The following is a 14,498-nucleotide window of genomic DNA, read 5'->3' on the forward strand; positions in this document are numbered from 1 at the left end:
TCCATGTGGTATCCCTCGCTGTGTCGTTCTATGCTCTGCCCCTGTCAGCATTTCTCCCTCTTACAGATGGTCTGAGATCCTGAGTCAACAGAACTGTCCACTCCAGAGAGATGCAGCAGCACGGGCAAGGGACGGAGACTGGGATTTTTAAGATCTCTGCTGGAGTCAGTGCCACTCTGCATGTGTTATCCTCATTGCATCAATCTAATTTCCCATTCCGTCTCATGCAGGTAATCAGGATGTTCCTAACTTCTGTCTCATACATCACCTCATTGAAGCTGGTTAGTAAGCCAGAGAGAGAGGGAGATCTGGAGCCTTCAGTAAATCATACAGCCGGTAAGATCACTCACAGTAAACAGCACAGGGTGGAGGGAGTAGACTTCTATATTCAGACCTGGAAGAGCGGACATCGATACAGAGCTGGGCAAGCAACATTCTAGGCTTCATTCCCACCATCTTGTGAGGGTCCTGCTTTCACCTCTGCTGTACTGGTCCTCAATGCGACAGCACAGGAGATCGCAGGCATCAATCCTGACCCATGCTGTATTCGTGATCTCTGTAATATCCTCCAGTCCCGATAATCCTACCTCTGTCTGGAATCTCCTCTAGTCCACACCACACCTCTGTCTTTGTATCTGTCAGGTTCTCCAGTCCCTAAAACACTAATTCCTAAACTTCTCCAGTAGATACTAAATTCCTTTATCCCTGTAAACCCTGACAGCCCTGTCTATCCTTGTAAGCTCCTCCTATCAATACCACCTTCCATGCCAATGTATTTGTCTTTAACCTCTCCATCGGTCCCTACCTATGTAATCTTCTCCAGCTCCTACAACCCCTCCTTAGCTGTGAAAAATTTATAATCTCCTTATCCTTCTCCAATTCTTTGATCTTTATCTTGTTAAATTTCATCGTCATTCCCGACACCATACCCCTCGTGACCACAGGAACCTCTTTCAGTTTGTGCAACCCTCCCCATTTGTGTAACTGTCTCCCACCCAGCAACCTGGCAATCTCCATTGCCTTCCTATCTCATGAGATTTAGGAGGGGAATAAGGCCATTTGGCCCATTGAGTATGCTCTGTCCTTCAATCAGATCATGGCTGTTCAACTCTACTTTCCTGCCTTTTCCACAAAACCCTTGTTTCCCTGATTAACTAAAATCTGCAGGAGGTGACAGAACAGTTGGAGAGATAGACAGAAATGGCAAATTGAGTTTAATCTGGACAAGTGTGAGATGATGTCAAATTCAAGAAGAAAGTTATCATACTAATGGATATTGATATACAGAAGGATCTTGGTGCAAGTCAGTAACTCCCAGAAAATGGCAACAGAAGTGTTTCAGATGGGACAGAAAGCAAATGGAGCACTGACCTTCATCAGTCACAACATTGGGTATAGTGGTTTGCATCTGATGTTGTATTTGTATCAAATGGTCGTTTGGCCACATTTGGAGTACTGGGTGCAGGTCTCATCTCCACACAATAGGAAGGATGTAGAGGCTTTGGAGAGGGGACAAAAGGGGTTTATCAGCACGTTGCCTGTGTTAGGGTTTTTAAGAGTGTGTTTGGTGTAAGAGGAAATTAAATAAAGTTGGATTGTTTAATGAGAGTATAAGAGGCTGACAGGTGACCAGGTACAGTAATATAACATTTGGAACAGGGTTAGATAATGTAGATAATCAGAATCTCTTTTCCAGTGTGTAAGTTTCAAATACTAGAGCGCATAGGTTTAAGGTGAGAAAGAGGAAGTTTAAACGAGATATGTGAGGCAAGTTTTTTTAACGTAGAGTGGATTTTACTGAGAGAGGTCGTAGAAGCAGAAATGTGAGTAAAGGTTTCAAGTGGGATTTAGACAGAAACATGAACAGGCAGAGAATAGAGGGATATGGACCATGTGCAGCAGATGATATGTGTTAGAATAGTATCTTAGACAGCATAGACGTGGTGGGCCGAATGGCCTGTTTCTGTGCTGCACTGTTAAGTTTTCTAAATTCCCAGCATCTGGCCCAGCATGCTGAAATTGTTAGAAAGGATATGTCAATATACAATAATTGGCCACTTAGAAACACATTTTATAAAAGAGAATTTGTTTTTGAGCCTGTTGGATTTAATTTGTTGGTGTGAATATAAATGGCAGAATTGTAAGTGCGTAGGAGGGGCGTAGTGGTATACAGGATATGGTGTATTTGAATTATCAGAAACTTTTACACAAGTTTCAATAAGGGCTATAGAGTAACTTTGTAGAGAATAGGGCCTATTAAAGATCAATAAGGTCACCCATGTGTGGAACCAGAGGAAATGGGTGAGATATTAGACAAAATAGTCTTGTCAGTATTTACTGCGGAGAAAGACATGGAAGCTCGGGAACCTGGGGAAATAAATAGCGATGTCTTGGAAAGAATTCTCACCAGAGAAGAGAAAGTGCTGGAACCTTAAAACAAATAAAGGTAGATCAATCCTCAGGAGCTCATTAGGTCTGTGCTAGAATTTTGTGGGAAGCTCGGGAAGAGATTGCAGTATCCCTAACAGAGATACTTATATTATCAACAGACACAGTGAGGTGTCGGAAGACTGGAGGGTTGCTAATGCTGTTCCGTCACTTAAGGGCTGCAGGGAAAAGCCAGGAAATTACAGCCCCGTGAGCCCAGTGATGGGGAAGTTGTTAAGGAGCTTCTTTCTCTCAGAATATCCTCTAATGAGAGGTCCTTAATGAATACTATGTCTCAGTGTTCACTGCTGAGAAGGGTCTTGTCGTTTGTGAGGACAGCGTGAAACAGGCTGATGTACGTGAACAGGTGGATGTTAAGAAGGACGATATGCTGAGAATTTCGGAAAAGATAATGATAGATACGTCGCTGAACCAGACGAGATGCATCCAAAGTTACTACACGAAGCGAATGGATTGCTGCGCACCTGGTGATGACCTTTGCACCCTCACTGTCCACTGGAGTCGGACCAGATGATTGGAGGCAGGAAAATATTATTCCCTTGTTCAGGAAAGGGAATAGGGATAATCCTGGGAATTGCACACCTGTCAGTCTTATGTCTGTGGTGTGCAGATTATTGGAGAGGACTCTGAGAGACAGGATTTATTATTCCTTGGGAAACCATAGTTTGATTAGAGGTAGTCAGCATGGTTGTGTAATGGGCAGGTCATGCCTTACATGTATTATTGAATCTTTTGAGAATGTGATGAAACACTTTATGGCTCATTCAGAAAGTACGGAGACATGGGATACAGGGAATCCTGTCAGTCTGGATACGGGATTACTGGCCCACACAAGACAGAGGATGATGATAGATAGAAACAATTCATCCTGGAGCTCAGTGACCAATGGTTTTCTGCAGGGAGTTGTTACAGGACCTCTGCTCTTTGTGATTTTATGAATAAGTTGGATGTGTGAGTAGAAGAGTTGGTTAGTAAGTTTGCCAATGACACAAAGGTTGGTGGAGTGGTTGATAGTGTGGAGGGCTGTTGTAGGTTGCAATGGGACATTGACAGGATGTAGAGCTGGGCTGAGAAGTGGCAGATGGAGTTCAATCTGGAAAAGTGTGGAGTCATTCATTCTGAAGATTGAATTTGAATGCAGGATACAGGGTTAAAGGTAGGATCCTTGGCAGTGAGGAGGAACAGAGGGATCTTGGGTTCCAAGTTCATAGATCCATCAAGGTTGCCACCCTAGCTGATAGGCTTGTTAAGAAGGAATATATTGTGTTGGATTTCATGAGTTTGAGAATTGAATTTTTATGCTGTGAGGTTATGCTGCAGGTCTATAGAGCCCTGGTTAGACCCCATTCAGAATATTGTGTTCAGTTCTGGTCCTTTCATTACAGGAAGGATGTGGAAGCTTTAGAGAGGGTAAAGGGTAAAGAGGAGATTTACCCGCATGCTGCCTGTACTGGAGGGCATGTCTTATGAAGAAAGGTTGAGGGAGCTAAGGCTTTTCTCATTGGAGTGAAGAAGGGGGTGGGGTGACTTGGCAGAGGTGAACAAGGTGATGAGAGTCATAGATAGAGCGAATAGAGAGAGATTTTTTTACCCTGACATAAATAGCTATTACAAGGGGATATAATTTTCGGGTGATTAGCGGATGGTTTAGGGGAGATTTCAGAGGTAGGTTCGTTACATACAGAGTGGTGTATGTGGAATGCACTGCCAGCGGTGGCAGTAAAATTAGATGCATTAGAGACATTTAATATACTTCTGGATAGGCACATGGATGATAATAAAATGAAGGGTATGGAAGTTAGAGTAATAGAGATGTACAGCATGGAAACAGACAGTTTAGTCCAACCCGTCCGTGCCAACCAGATATCCCAATCCAATCCAGTCCCACCTGCCAGCACTCGGCCCATATCCCTCCAAACCCCTCCAATTCATATACACATCCAAATACCTCTTAAATGTTGCCATTGTACCAGCCTCCACCACTTCTTCTGGCAGCTCATTCCATATACGTATTTCCCTTTGCGTGAAAATGTTGCCCCTTAGGTCTCTTTCATATCTTCCCCTCTCACCCTAAACCTATGCCCTCTAGTTCTGGACTCCCCCACCCTATAGAAAAGACTTTGTTTATTTACCCTATTCATGCCCCTCATAATTTTGTAAATCTCTATAAGGTCACCCCTCAGCCTCTGACACTCTCCCTGTAGCTCAAATCCTCTAACCCTGGCAACATTCTTGTAAATCTTTTCTGAACCCTTTCAAGTTTCCCAACACCTTTCTGATAGTAAGAAGACCAAAATTGTACGCAATATTCCGACAATGGCCTAACTAATGTGCTGTACAGTCGCAACATGACCTCCCAACTCCTGTACTCAGTACTCTGACCAATAAAGGAAAGCATACCAAACGCCTTCTTCACTATCCTATCTGCCTGCGATTCCACTTTCAAGGTGCTATGAACCTGCACCCCAAGGTCTCTTTGTTCAGCAACACTCCCTAGGATCTTACCATTAAGTGTTTGAGTCCTGTTAAGATGTACTTTCCTAAAATGGAGCACCTCGCATTTATCGGAATTAAACTTTATCTGCCACTCTTTTTTAATCTTACGGTCGGCTAAAGGATTGGCATGTCACTATGGCCAAAGGGTCTTGTTCTGTGTTCTACCTGTCATATCTTAAACTGGGTAATAACCTCAGATCAGTGTAAAAGGTTATGGCGTTCAGGAGGAGCTAGTCAACTGGACAGAAAATTGGGCTTGATGGTAGGAGACAGAGGGTGATGGGAGACATGTTGTTTTTCTGACAGGAGGCATGTGACCAGAGGTGGAGTGGGTCCACTGTTGTTTGTCATTTGGATAAATGGTTTGGATGGGAATATTGGTTTCCCGTTAAGTAAGTTTTTTGGGTGACACTGAAATTGGTGGTAAAGTGGACAGTGATGAAGGTTATCTGTGATACAACAGGATGAATATTACTGCTGGGATAGTGGGCTGAAGAATAGCTGATGGAGTTTAATTAGATAAATGTGAAGTGCTCCATTTTGGTGAAGAAAACCAGGGCGGGATTATACACTTAATGTTTGGGCCCTGGGTAGTGTTGTCAACCAGTGACCCAGGAATGCAGGTACACAGTTCTTTGAAAGTGGTGTCACAGGTAGACAGGCTGGTGAAACAGGCATTTGGGATGGTTTCCTTCATTGGGCAGAGCATTAAGAGTTGTAGTTGGGATGTCATGTTGTATCTGTACAAGATATTGGTCAGGTCATCATAAAAGCATTGTTGATCAGTGGGAAGAACTCATCTGGTTCACTTACCTCCTTTAGGGAAGGACATCTGACATGCTAACATGTGACTCCAGACCCACTGCAATATGGCTGACTCTGGGTAATTAGCAGTGACACCCACATCCCATGAATGGATAAGTCAAAAAACATATGTCCCTCCTTACCTCTGCAAACACATCCAGCTGCAGCAATTCAGTCTGGCTTTGTAACACCGTTCATGCCCTGACCACTATCTGTAACACTCTTACCACCTCCAGTACCTTCACCTCTCCCTGTTTCTTTTGTGACATTAAACCCTGACAATGATCCCCCTTCCCATTGCCTTCCCCCTGCTAGCAGACCCTTTGCAATCCCTTTAACACTTAAATCCTTCAACACGCTCTCATTTTAAGATTTTAAGTACTTTGTGATGATCTTCTCATCCTCATAATCTAATATGATACATTTTGTCCTGATTGAGGGGCCGGTGGGAACTTCGTGCTGTCTGCTTCAATGGAATGTTCTTTTGTTGAGTGATTTACACTGTTCCTTCAAACGATTTCCACTGTTCATTTACAGGCACACATTTCAGTCTGTTTAGCCTGTTTATCTTGGTCAGTTCTCATCTCAAACCCATGTAATTGGCTATTTTTGTTTCTAGTTGTAGCGTGTCCTTTCTGTGATTCACTTTAAAAAATGATATTTCTTTAAACTGCACTTTATGACAATTTCCCAGAGGATCTCTCCAGGTGATATTACTTATTTACTAAGTTTCATCACACAACGATCGCTCTGAGATAGTTATGTCCCCAGCCAGTTGCACAATTTGTTATTCAAAGCAACAATGAAAAATGTTCTCTGAACTCCTCTTCCAATATCACTGTTGTCAGTGTGACTGTCCCAGATTATGGGAATATCGAAGTTTCCCAAAATTATCGTAATGTGTTTGGACTTTTTTAACAATGTTTAATACAATGATGAGCAATGAAATGCTGTTCAGTGGCTAAAACTGTTCTGCTGATTTGTGTCCTTGGCAAGTAGTAGCCAGAATTTACATTCAGACTGACTCTATTTCATGATCTGAGACCAAATGCTTTCTCTGTAATGCCTTTCTTATCCATTATTGTTAGCGTTACCCATTTTGCCTGAGTTTCCACAAGGTTGTGATCCTTTTGAGTATTTATGTCCATCTTTTGTTCGCCCTGTAACCACGTCTCTCTGGTGTCTAAATCTCTTTTATCTCTGTGTCACAAATGAATCTACCTTATTGAAGAGACATTATCCATTCCAAAAAAAACATAATTTACTCTTTCCCACAATTTCCTCTCACAAACCGATTCCCTGATGTACAGTTTTAGTTAAACTCTGTCCCATCCTGTTCCTTTCTGCTTGTTTTCAGTCTCATTCCCATGCTGCTCCCATACTTCACCTTTTCTCTTTGGATTTGGAAAGCTCCTTTCACCTGAATCCAGTCCCTGCATCCTCTCTGTCAGTTTGAAGCCCTGTCCATAAACCTACCGACATGATTGGCCAGGATACTGGTCCCTGCACAGTTCCAGTGGGACCATCCGAATGGATTATTTTAAGTCAGGTATGGCATGTGGGTGTCTCTGGCTGACGAGCCTTTCTTGCTCAGCCCTAGCTGCTCTTGAACTGAGTAACTTGCTCGGTCATTTCAGAGGGTCATTGAGAGGCAAACCCTTTGCTGTGGGTATGTCTTGCAGACCACGTGAGGATGGGCAGATGTCCTTCTCTAAAAGACAAGTGTTTGGGCTTTTTTTTGTACATCAGCAATGTTTTCATACGTATCTATGGATTGTTAATTCCCATTTGTTTTAGTTATTGATTTCAAATTTCTCCATTTCTGATGGTGGGATTTAAACCTGCCTCCACAGAACATTCGCTGAGGTTTAGCATACATGCTCTAGCAATAATACCAGGCCAGCATTTCACCTGCTCACAGGTTGCTCAACCCTGAGCACTGATACATCATGAAGCTAAACCCATTCTTCCTACACACTTGTTTGAACCTAAAATCATCCTGAATTCTGGAGATATCACTCAGTCTCTCTCTCTATGTGGTATCTCAGTCTCTCACTGTGTGGATCTAATTGCTGCCTCTGTCAGCATCTCTCACTCTTGCAGCAACTCCACATCCTGAGCCAACAGAATTGTCCACTCCAGAGGGATACAGCAGCACAGGCCAGGAATGAGACTGGGATTTTCCAGATATCTGTGGGACACAGTATCATTCTCCTGTGTAACCCTCACTGCTTCTGTCTAATTTCCTATTCTATCTATCTTTCAGTCTCCTATAGGTACTCAGGAAGTTACTGACTCAGTGGACTTCCCAGCTGCTGGGTGTTTCGTCCATCACCACATTGAAGATATTTGGTCAGCCAGAGAGACAAAGTGCAGGGAGATATGGAGCCTTCAATAAATCCTGCAGTGAGGTAAGATTGCTCAAGTGCACAGAGCAAGGAGCAATGAGAGGGCTCCAAACATCAGCTAACAAGACATGACATAGATACAGTGCTGGAGGGGGAGCACAGTACAGACACACCCCAGGCTCAATCACCGCCCCTACTTTAACTTACTTTGTACTGAGACAGCATCGGGAGTGCCACAGTTATCGATCCAGGTCTGTGCTGTCTTAGTGAGCATCAGTATAACAAAGGGGAAAGCAGGCCTCCCACGAGAGGGTGGGACTGCTGCCTGGGATCATTCTGTTCTGTGCTCCCTCTCCAACACAGTATCTATGTCATGTCTCCTTGACCAATGTCTTCAACAGTGTGTAACTCCTACATCAGTTCCAGTCCTTGTAACCTCCTCCCTTCCCTTTCGTCCCTCCACATATTTGAAATGTACTGCATACCAGCCTACCATCCCTGTCTCTGTAACTTGCTTCAGTGTCTCCAACATGCCTTATCTCAGTAGTCTCCTCCTCCAATAACTGGAGACAGAGGCATGCAGCATGGAAACAGAACCTACGCTCCGACTAGTCCGTGCTGACCAGGTTTACCAAACAGAACGAATCGCTTCAGCCTGTGTTTGGCCCATATCCCTTCAAACCTACTCCTCTCCATGTACCTGCCCAAATGTCTTTTCCATGTTGTAATTGTTCTTATTTCTCCATGTGCCCCTGGCAGTTCGTTCCGTGTATGCACCACACTCTGTGCATAATGTTGGCCCTCAGCTCCCTCTTTAAATCCTTGCTCTCACACCTCCCATTTATACCCTCTAGTTTTGGACTCACCTACCCTTGGCTATTCACCTTACTCAGGGCCCGCATGATTTTGTAAACCTTGATATGTTCACCCCATAGCCTTCTCTGCCCAAGGGAAATATTTAGGACAATGTTACAAATATCTCCAACTCATATATCAAAGTGCTGGCCAATGAGGGCAAGTTTACCAAATGCTGCTTTCTCCAAGCTGTCCACCTGTGATAGCCATTTCCAAGGAACAATGTAACTGTAGCCCTTGGTCTCTCTCTATTCGACAACACTGCCCAGGGCCCTGCCATTGACTATGTTAGTCCTCCCTGGTTTGTCTTAACAAAATCCAACATCTGAATTCAACTCCATCTTTCATGCCTTGGTCTACTGCCCCAGTTGGTCGAGATCCCCTTTGATAACCGTATTCACTGTTCACTACACCATTAATTTGATCATCCATAAAATTACCAACAATGGCTCCTATATTCTCAACCAAATTGTTTATGGAGATGATTCACATGAGTGGACCCAGCCCTGATCCTTATGGCACACCGCTGGTCACAGGCTTACAGTCTGAACAACAACCCTCTCCTTCTGTCTCCTACTGTTAAGCCAATTTTGTATCCAGTTGGCGAGCTCTCCCTGATCCCATGTGATCTAACCTTACAAACCTGTATATCATGCTAAACCATGTCAAAGGCCCTTCTGACGTTGCTGTAGACAATATATGGTCACCACTTCAACGAAAACAATCAAGTTAGTGAGCCCTGACTTTGTCTGCACAATGCCCTGCTGACTATCTTTCATCAATCTTTGCTTTTCCAAATGAATGTGACTCCTGTCTGGCAGAATCACTTTCACAACTTACCCACCACTGACGTTGGGCCAATTGGTCTTAAGTTCCCTGGCTTTCCATTGCAGCCTTTCATAAATAATGGAATAAAACTATATTCCTGTCATAGAGCCATACAGCATGGAAACTGACCCTTCAGTTGGTACCAAATGTAACCTAAAACTAAACACATCCCAGCTGCCTGTTGCTGGCCCATATCCCTCTTACCCCTCCCTATTCCTGTACTTAATCAAATGTGTTTTAAACATTGTATTTGTACCCACATTCCCCCCTTCCTCAGGAAGTTCATTCCATTCTCAAACCACCCACTGTGTAACAATTAGTCCCCATGTCTTTTTTTTTAACATATCCCTCTTCTCACCTTAAAAATGTGGCCCACATATACCACATTCTTATCATCACAATTTATTAATTTCAGAAACAAACCTTGATTTTCTTCCTGTTCTACCAATGTTTTGCAGAATTGGGAATTCCAGTCACTCCATGTCCTCGGCAGAGTGGGAGGGGGAGTTGAAATGTTGGGCCACGGGGCGGTTTGGTTGATTGGTGCGGGTGTCTCGGTAAGGAGCCTTCCACATCCATCAAAGTTTCACCTGCACATCCTCCAATGTTATTTATTGTATCCGTTGCTCCCGATGTGGTCTCCTCTACATTGGGGAGACTGGGCGCCTCCTAGCAGAGCGCTTTAGGGAACATCTCCGAGACACCCGCACCAATCAACCAAACCGCCCCGTGGCCCAATATTTCAAATCCCCCTCCCACTCTGCCGAGGACATGGAGGTCCTGGGCCTCCTTCACCGCCGCTCCCTCACCACCAGATGCCTGGAGGAAGAACGCCTCATCTTCCGCCTCGGAACACTTCAACCCCAGGGCATCAATGTGGACTTCAACAGCTTCCTCATTTCCCCTTCCCCCACCTCATCCTAGTTTCAAACTTCCAGCTCAGTTACTGTCTCCTTGACTTGTCCGACCTGCCTATCTTCTTTTCCACCTATCCACTCCACCCTCTCCTCCTTGACCTATCACCTTCATCCCCTCCCCCACTCACCCATTGTACTCTATGCTACTTTCTCCCCACCCCCACCCTCCTCTAGCTTATCTCTCCATGCTTTAGGCTCACTGCCTTTATTCCTGATGAAGGGCTTTTGCCCAAAACGTCGATTTCGCTGCTCGTTGGATGCTGCCTGAACTGCTGTGCTCTTCAAGCACCACTAATCCAGTACCTGGAGGAAGAACTCCTTGTCTTCTGACTTGGGACCCCTCAACCCCATGGCATCAATATGGACTTCACCAGTTTCCTCATTTCCCGTTCCCCCCTTCCCCCAGTTCCAACCTTCCAGCTCAGCACCGCCCTATGACCTGACCCACCAGTCAATCTTCCTTCCCACATATTCATTCCACCCTCCTCTCTGAGCTAACCCTCTTACTCCCATCTCCAACCACCAATTGCAGTCTCAGCCTCCTTCACGCCAATCCCACCCCCCTCCCACTTATCACTCCACCCCTGAGGCTCCCAGCTTCATTCCTGGTGAAGTGCTCCAGCCTGAAACGTTGATTTTCCTGCTCCTCAGCTGCTGCCTGACCTGCTGTGTTTTTCCAGCAAACGCACTCTCCACTCTGATCTCCAGCATCTTCAGACCTCACTGTCTCCTCTTGATCAGATGAGTCAATGGAGTGAGGAATGGCAGATAGAGTTTAATTTAGATAAATGTGAGGTGCTTCATTTTGGAAAAGCAAATCCTCACAGGACTTATACAATTAATGGTAAGGTCTTAGAGAGTGTTGCTGAACAAAGAGACCTTGGACTGCAGACTCATAGCTCCTTGCTAGTGGAGTCGCAGGTAGATAGGATAGTGAAGAAGGCGTTTGATATGCTTTCCTTTATTGGTCAGAGTATCGAGTATAAGAGTTGGGAGGTCATCTTGCGGCTGTGCAGGACATTGGTGAGGCCACTGTTGGAATATTGCGTGCAACTCTGGTCTCATTCCTATCGGAAGGATGATGTGAAACTTCAAAGGGTTCAGAAAAGATTTACAAGGATGTTGCCAGGATTGGAGGATTTGAGCTACAAGGAGAGGCTGAATCGGCTGGGATTGTTTTCCCTGGAGTGTCAGAGGCTGAGGGGTGACCTTATAGAGATTTATAAAGTCAGGTCGTTTCCCTGGGATGGGGGAGTTCAGAACTACAGGGCGTAAGTTCAGGGCGGATAGGTGAAAGATTTGAAAGAGACCTAAGGGGCAACATTTTCACTCCAAGGGTGCTGTGTATACGGAATCAACTGCCAGAGGAATGGTGGAAGCTAGTAAAATTACTGCATTTAAAAGGCATCTGGATGGGGATATGAACAGGAAGGGTTTAGTGGGATAAGTGCCGGTAAATGGAACTAGAATGGTTATGATATCTGGTTGGCGTGGACGAATTGGACCGAAGGGTCTGTTTCTCTGCTGTACATCTCTATCACTCTAATTGTTTTCCACTGTCCATTTACAGTCTGACATTTCAGTCTATTTCCCCTGTTTACCTTGGTCAGTTCTCCTCTCAAACTCATGTAATTGGCTTTGTTTCTGATGCTCAGGTGTGCTTTATGGTCACTTGAAAACTTAATAATCTCTTTGAATTCCACTATATTGCAATCTTCTGGAGGATCTCTGTGCTACATCACTCCTTCACTCAGCTTCATCACTCAACGGTCAATCTGAGATCATGATATCCCTAGCCGCATGCACAATATCTTATTCAAAGGAACACTGACAAAACACATTCAAGGAGGAGCTCTGATCTTATCACTCTTACCAGTGTGACTGTCCCAGATTGGAGTCTCCCAAAACTATCATAATGCCTTTGTTACAAATTCCAATGAATTCCTGTTTAATACAGGGAGGAACAATGCTTGTGTTTGTGACACATGGGACCCAGGATTCACATTCAGGCTGATTCAGCCACATCATGTGAGACCACATGCTTTCTCTGTAATGCCTTTGTCATTGATTACTGTCAGGGTTACCCATCCTGTACTCCCATTCTGCCTAAGATCCCACAAGGTTGTGGACCATTGTATATTTATGTTCCACCTTTTGTTCACCACGTGTCTCTGCTGACGAAATCGCATTTATCTCTGTGTCATAAGTCTATTATCTTATTGCAGATTCTTTGGCAATTCCAAAAAATGTATAATTTATTCTTTCCCACAATGCCCTGTCACAAATCGATTCACTGACGTACAGTTTTAGTTAAACTCTGTCCCTTCCTGTTCCTTTCTGCTTATCTTCAGTCACATCCCCATGCTGTTCCGATGCTTCCCCTTTTCTGTTTGGATTTGGAAAGCTCCTTTCACCTGAACCCTGTCACTGCCTCCTCCATGTTAGCTTAAAGCTCTGCCCATAAACCTACCGACATGGTTGGCCAGGACTCTGCTTCCAGCAGGGTTGCTTTTAATTCACTCATGGGATATTGCTGTCTCTGGCTGGCCAGCACTTCATGCCCACCCCCAAGCTGCCCTTGAGCCGAGTGCCTTGCTAGACTAATACAGAGCGCAGTTTAAAGTCAACTCCATTGTTCTGGGTCTCGAGTCATGTGTAGGTCAGACCAGCTGCCTACCAATGACTTCCTTCCTGAACGAGTATTGAGCATTCAGGTGCTTTTCCCTGCCACTGGTATTAAATTCTGGATGAACAGGCTAGTGAGAGTAATGTTACGCCATCGCCTGGCCCACTGATAGCTCCCTCATCCCTGAGCTCTGATCTCAGTGCACCATGAGTCAAACCCCTTCTTCTTGACCGTGGTTTGATCCCGACACCTTCCAGCAATCTGGTGCTATCACTCAGTATCTCTCCTTGTGGTATCTGTCACTGTGAGGGTCTAATTGCTGCCAGTGACTGCACCTTTTGTAGTTACTCCAGATCCTGAGTCAACAAAATTCTGCACTGCAGGGAGACAAGGCAACGCAGGCCAGGGATGGAGACTGGGATTTTCCAGATCTCTGTGGGACTCAGTGCCATTATCCATGCGTAACCCACACTGTGTGAGTCTAATTTCCCATTCTGTCTATTTCTCTGTCTCTATATTCAGGACAGTCCTGACTCAATAAACTTCCCAACTGCTGGGTGTTTCATTCATCATCTCATTGAACACAGTGGTCAGCCGGAGGGTAGGGAGATCTGGAGTCTTCAATAAATCCTGCAGCGAGGTAAGATCACTCACAGTGAACAGAGCAGAGTGAATTTAAGGGATCGAAGTTTGGTCCGGAAGATCTGACACAGAGACAGTGCTGAAGGGTGAAACAGATCATGAAGGCTCAATCTCCACTCTCTTGCTAACTTGCATCACTGCAGTTCTGAGCCTTCCTGTGACAATGTAGGAAGTTCACAGTTATCCATCCAGGCCTGTGCTGTCTTAGTGAGCATCAGGACAACATCTGGGAAAGGAGGTCTCCCTTAAGAAGTTGGTGTTGAAACCTGGGATCTTTCTGTTCCCTATTCTCCCTCTCACACGGTCACTTGTCATGTGATAGAGTCATACAGCAAGGAAACGCACCTTTTGGTCCATCTCATCTGCACCAGTGTCTTGAATGGTTATAATTGCCAGAAGAGTTCCGATTTCTGTAACCTACACCCCTCCCATTATCCTGCTGTATATTTGAAACCTACTCCAATGCTGACGACTCTCCATATTTGTAAATTGCTCCAGTCTTGATAACATGTCCATCTCAATAATCCCATCCTG

General features: G+C 44.7%; 1 long non-coding RNA gene across 1 annotated transcript; it reads left to right on the forward strand.

The window, feature by feature from the left end:
- Positions 1–235: 235 nt before the first annotated feature.
- Positions 236–14,258, forward strand: LOC140486865 (uncharacterized). Its single transcript, XR_011962645.1, has 3 exons — positions 236–336; positions 8,015–8,159; positions 13,845–14,258. It is a non-coding gene; the product is annotated as an uncharacterized lncRNA (long non-coding RNA).
- Positions 14,259–14,498: the final 240 nt, after the last annotated feature.

Source organism: Chiloscyllium punctatum, chromosome 16 (genome assembly GCF_047496795.1).
Source record: "Chiloscyllium punctatum isolate Juve2018m chromosome 16, sChiPun1.3, whole genome shotgun sequence".
In the NCBI taxonomy this organism is placed as follows: domain Eukaryota; kingdom Metazoa; phylum Chordata; class Chondrichthyes; order Orectolobiformes; family Hemiscylliidae; genus Chiloscyllium; species Chiloscyllium punctatum.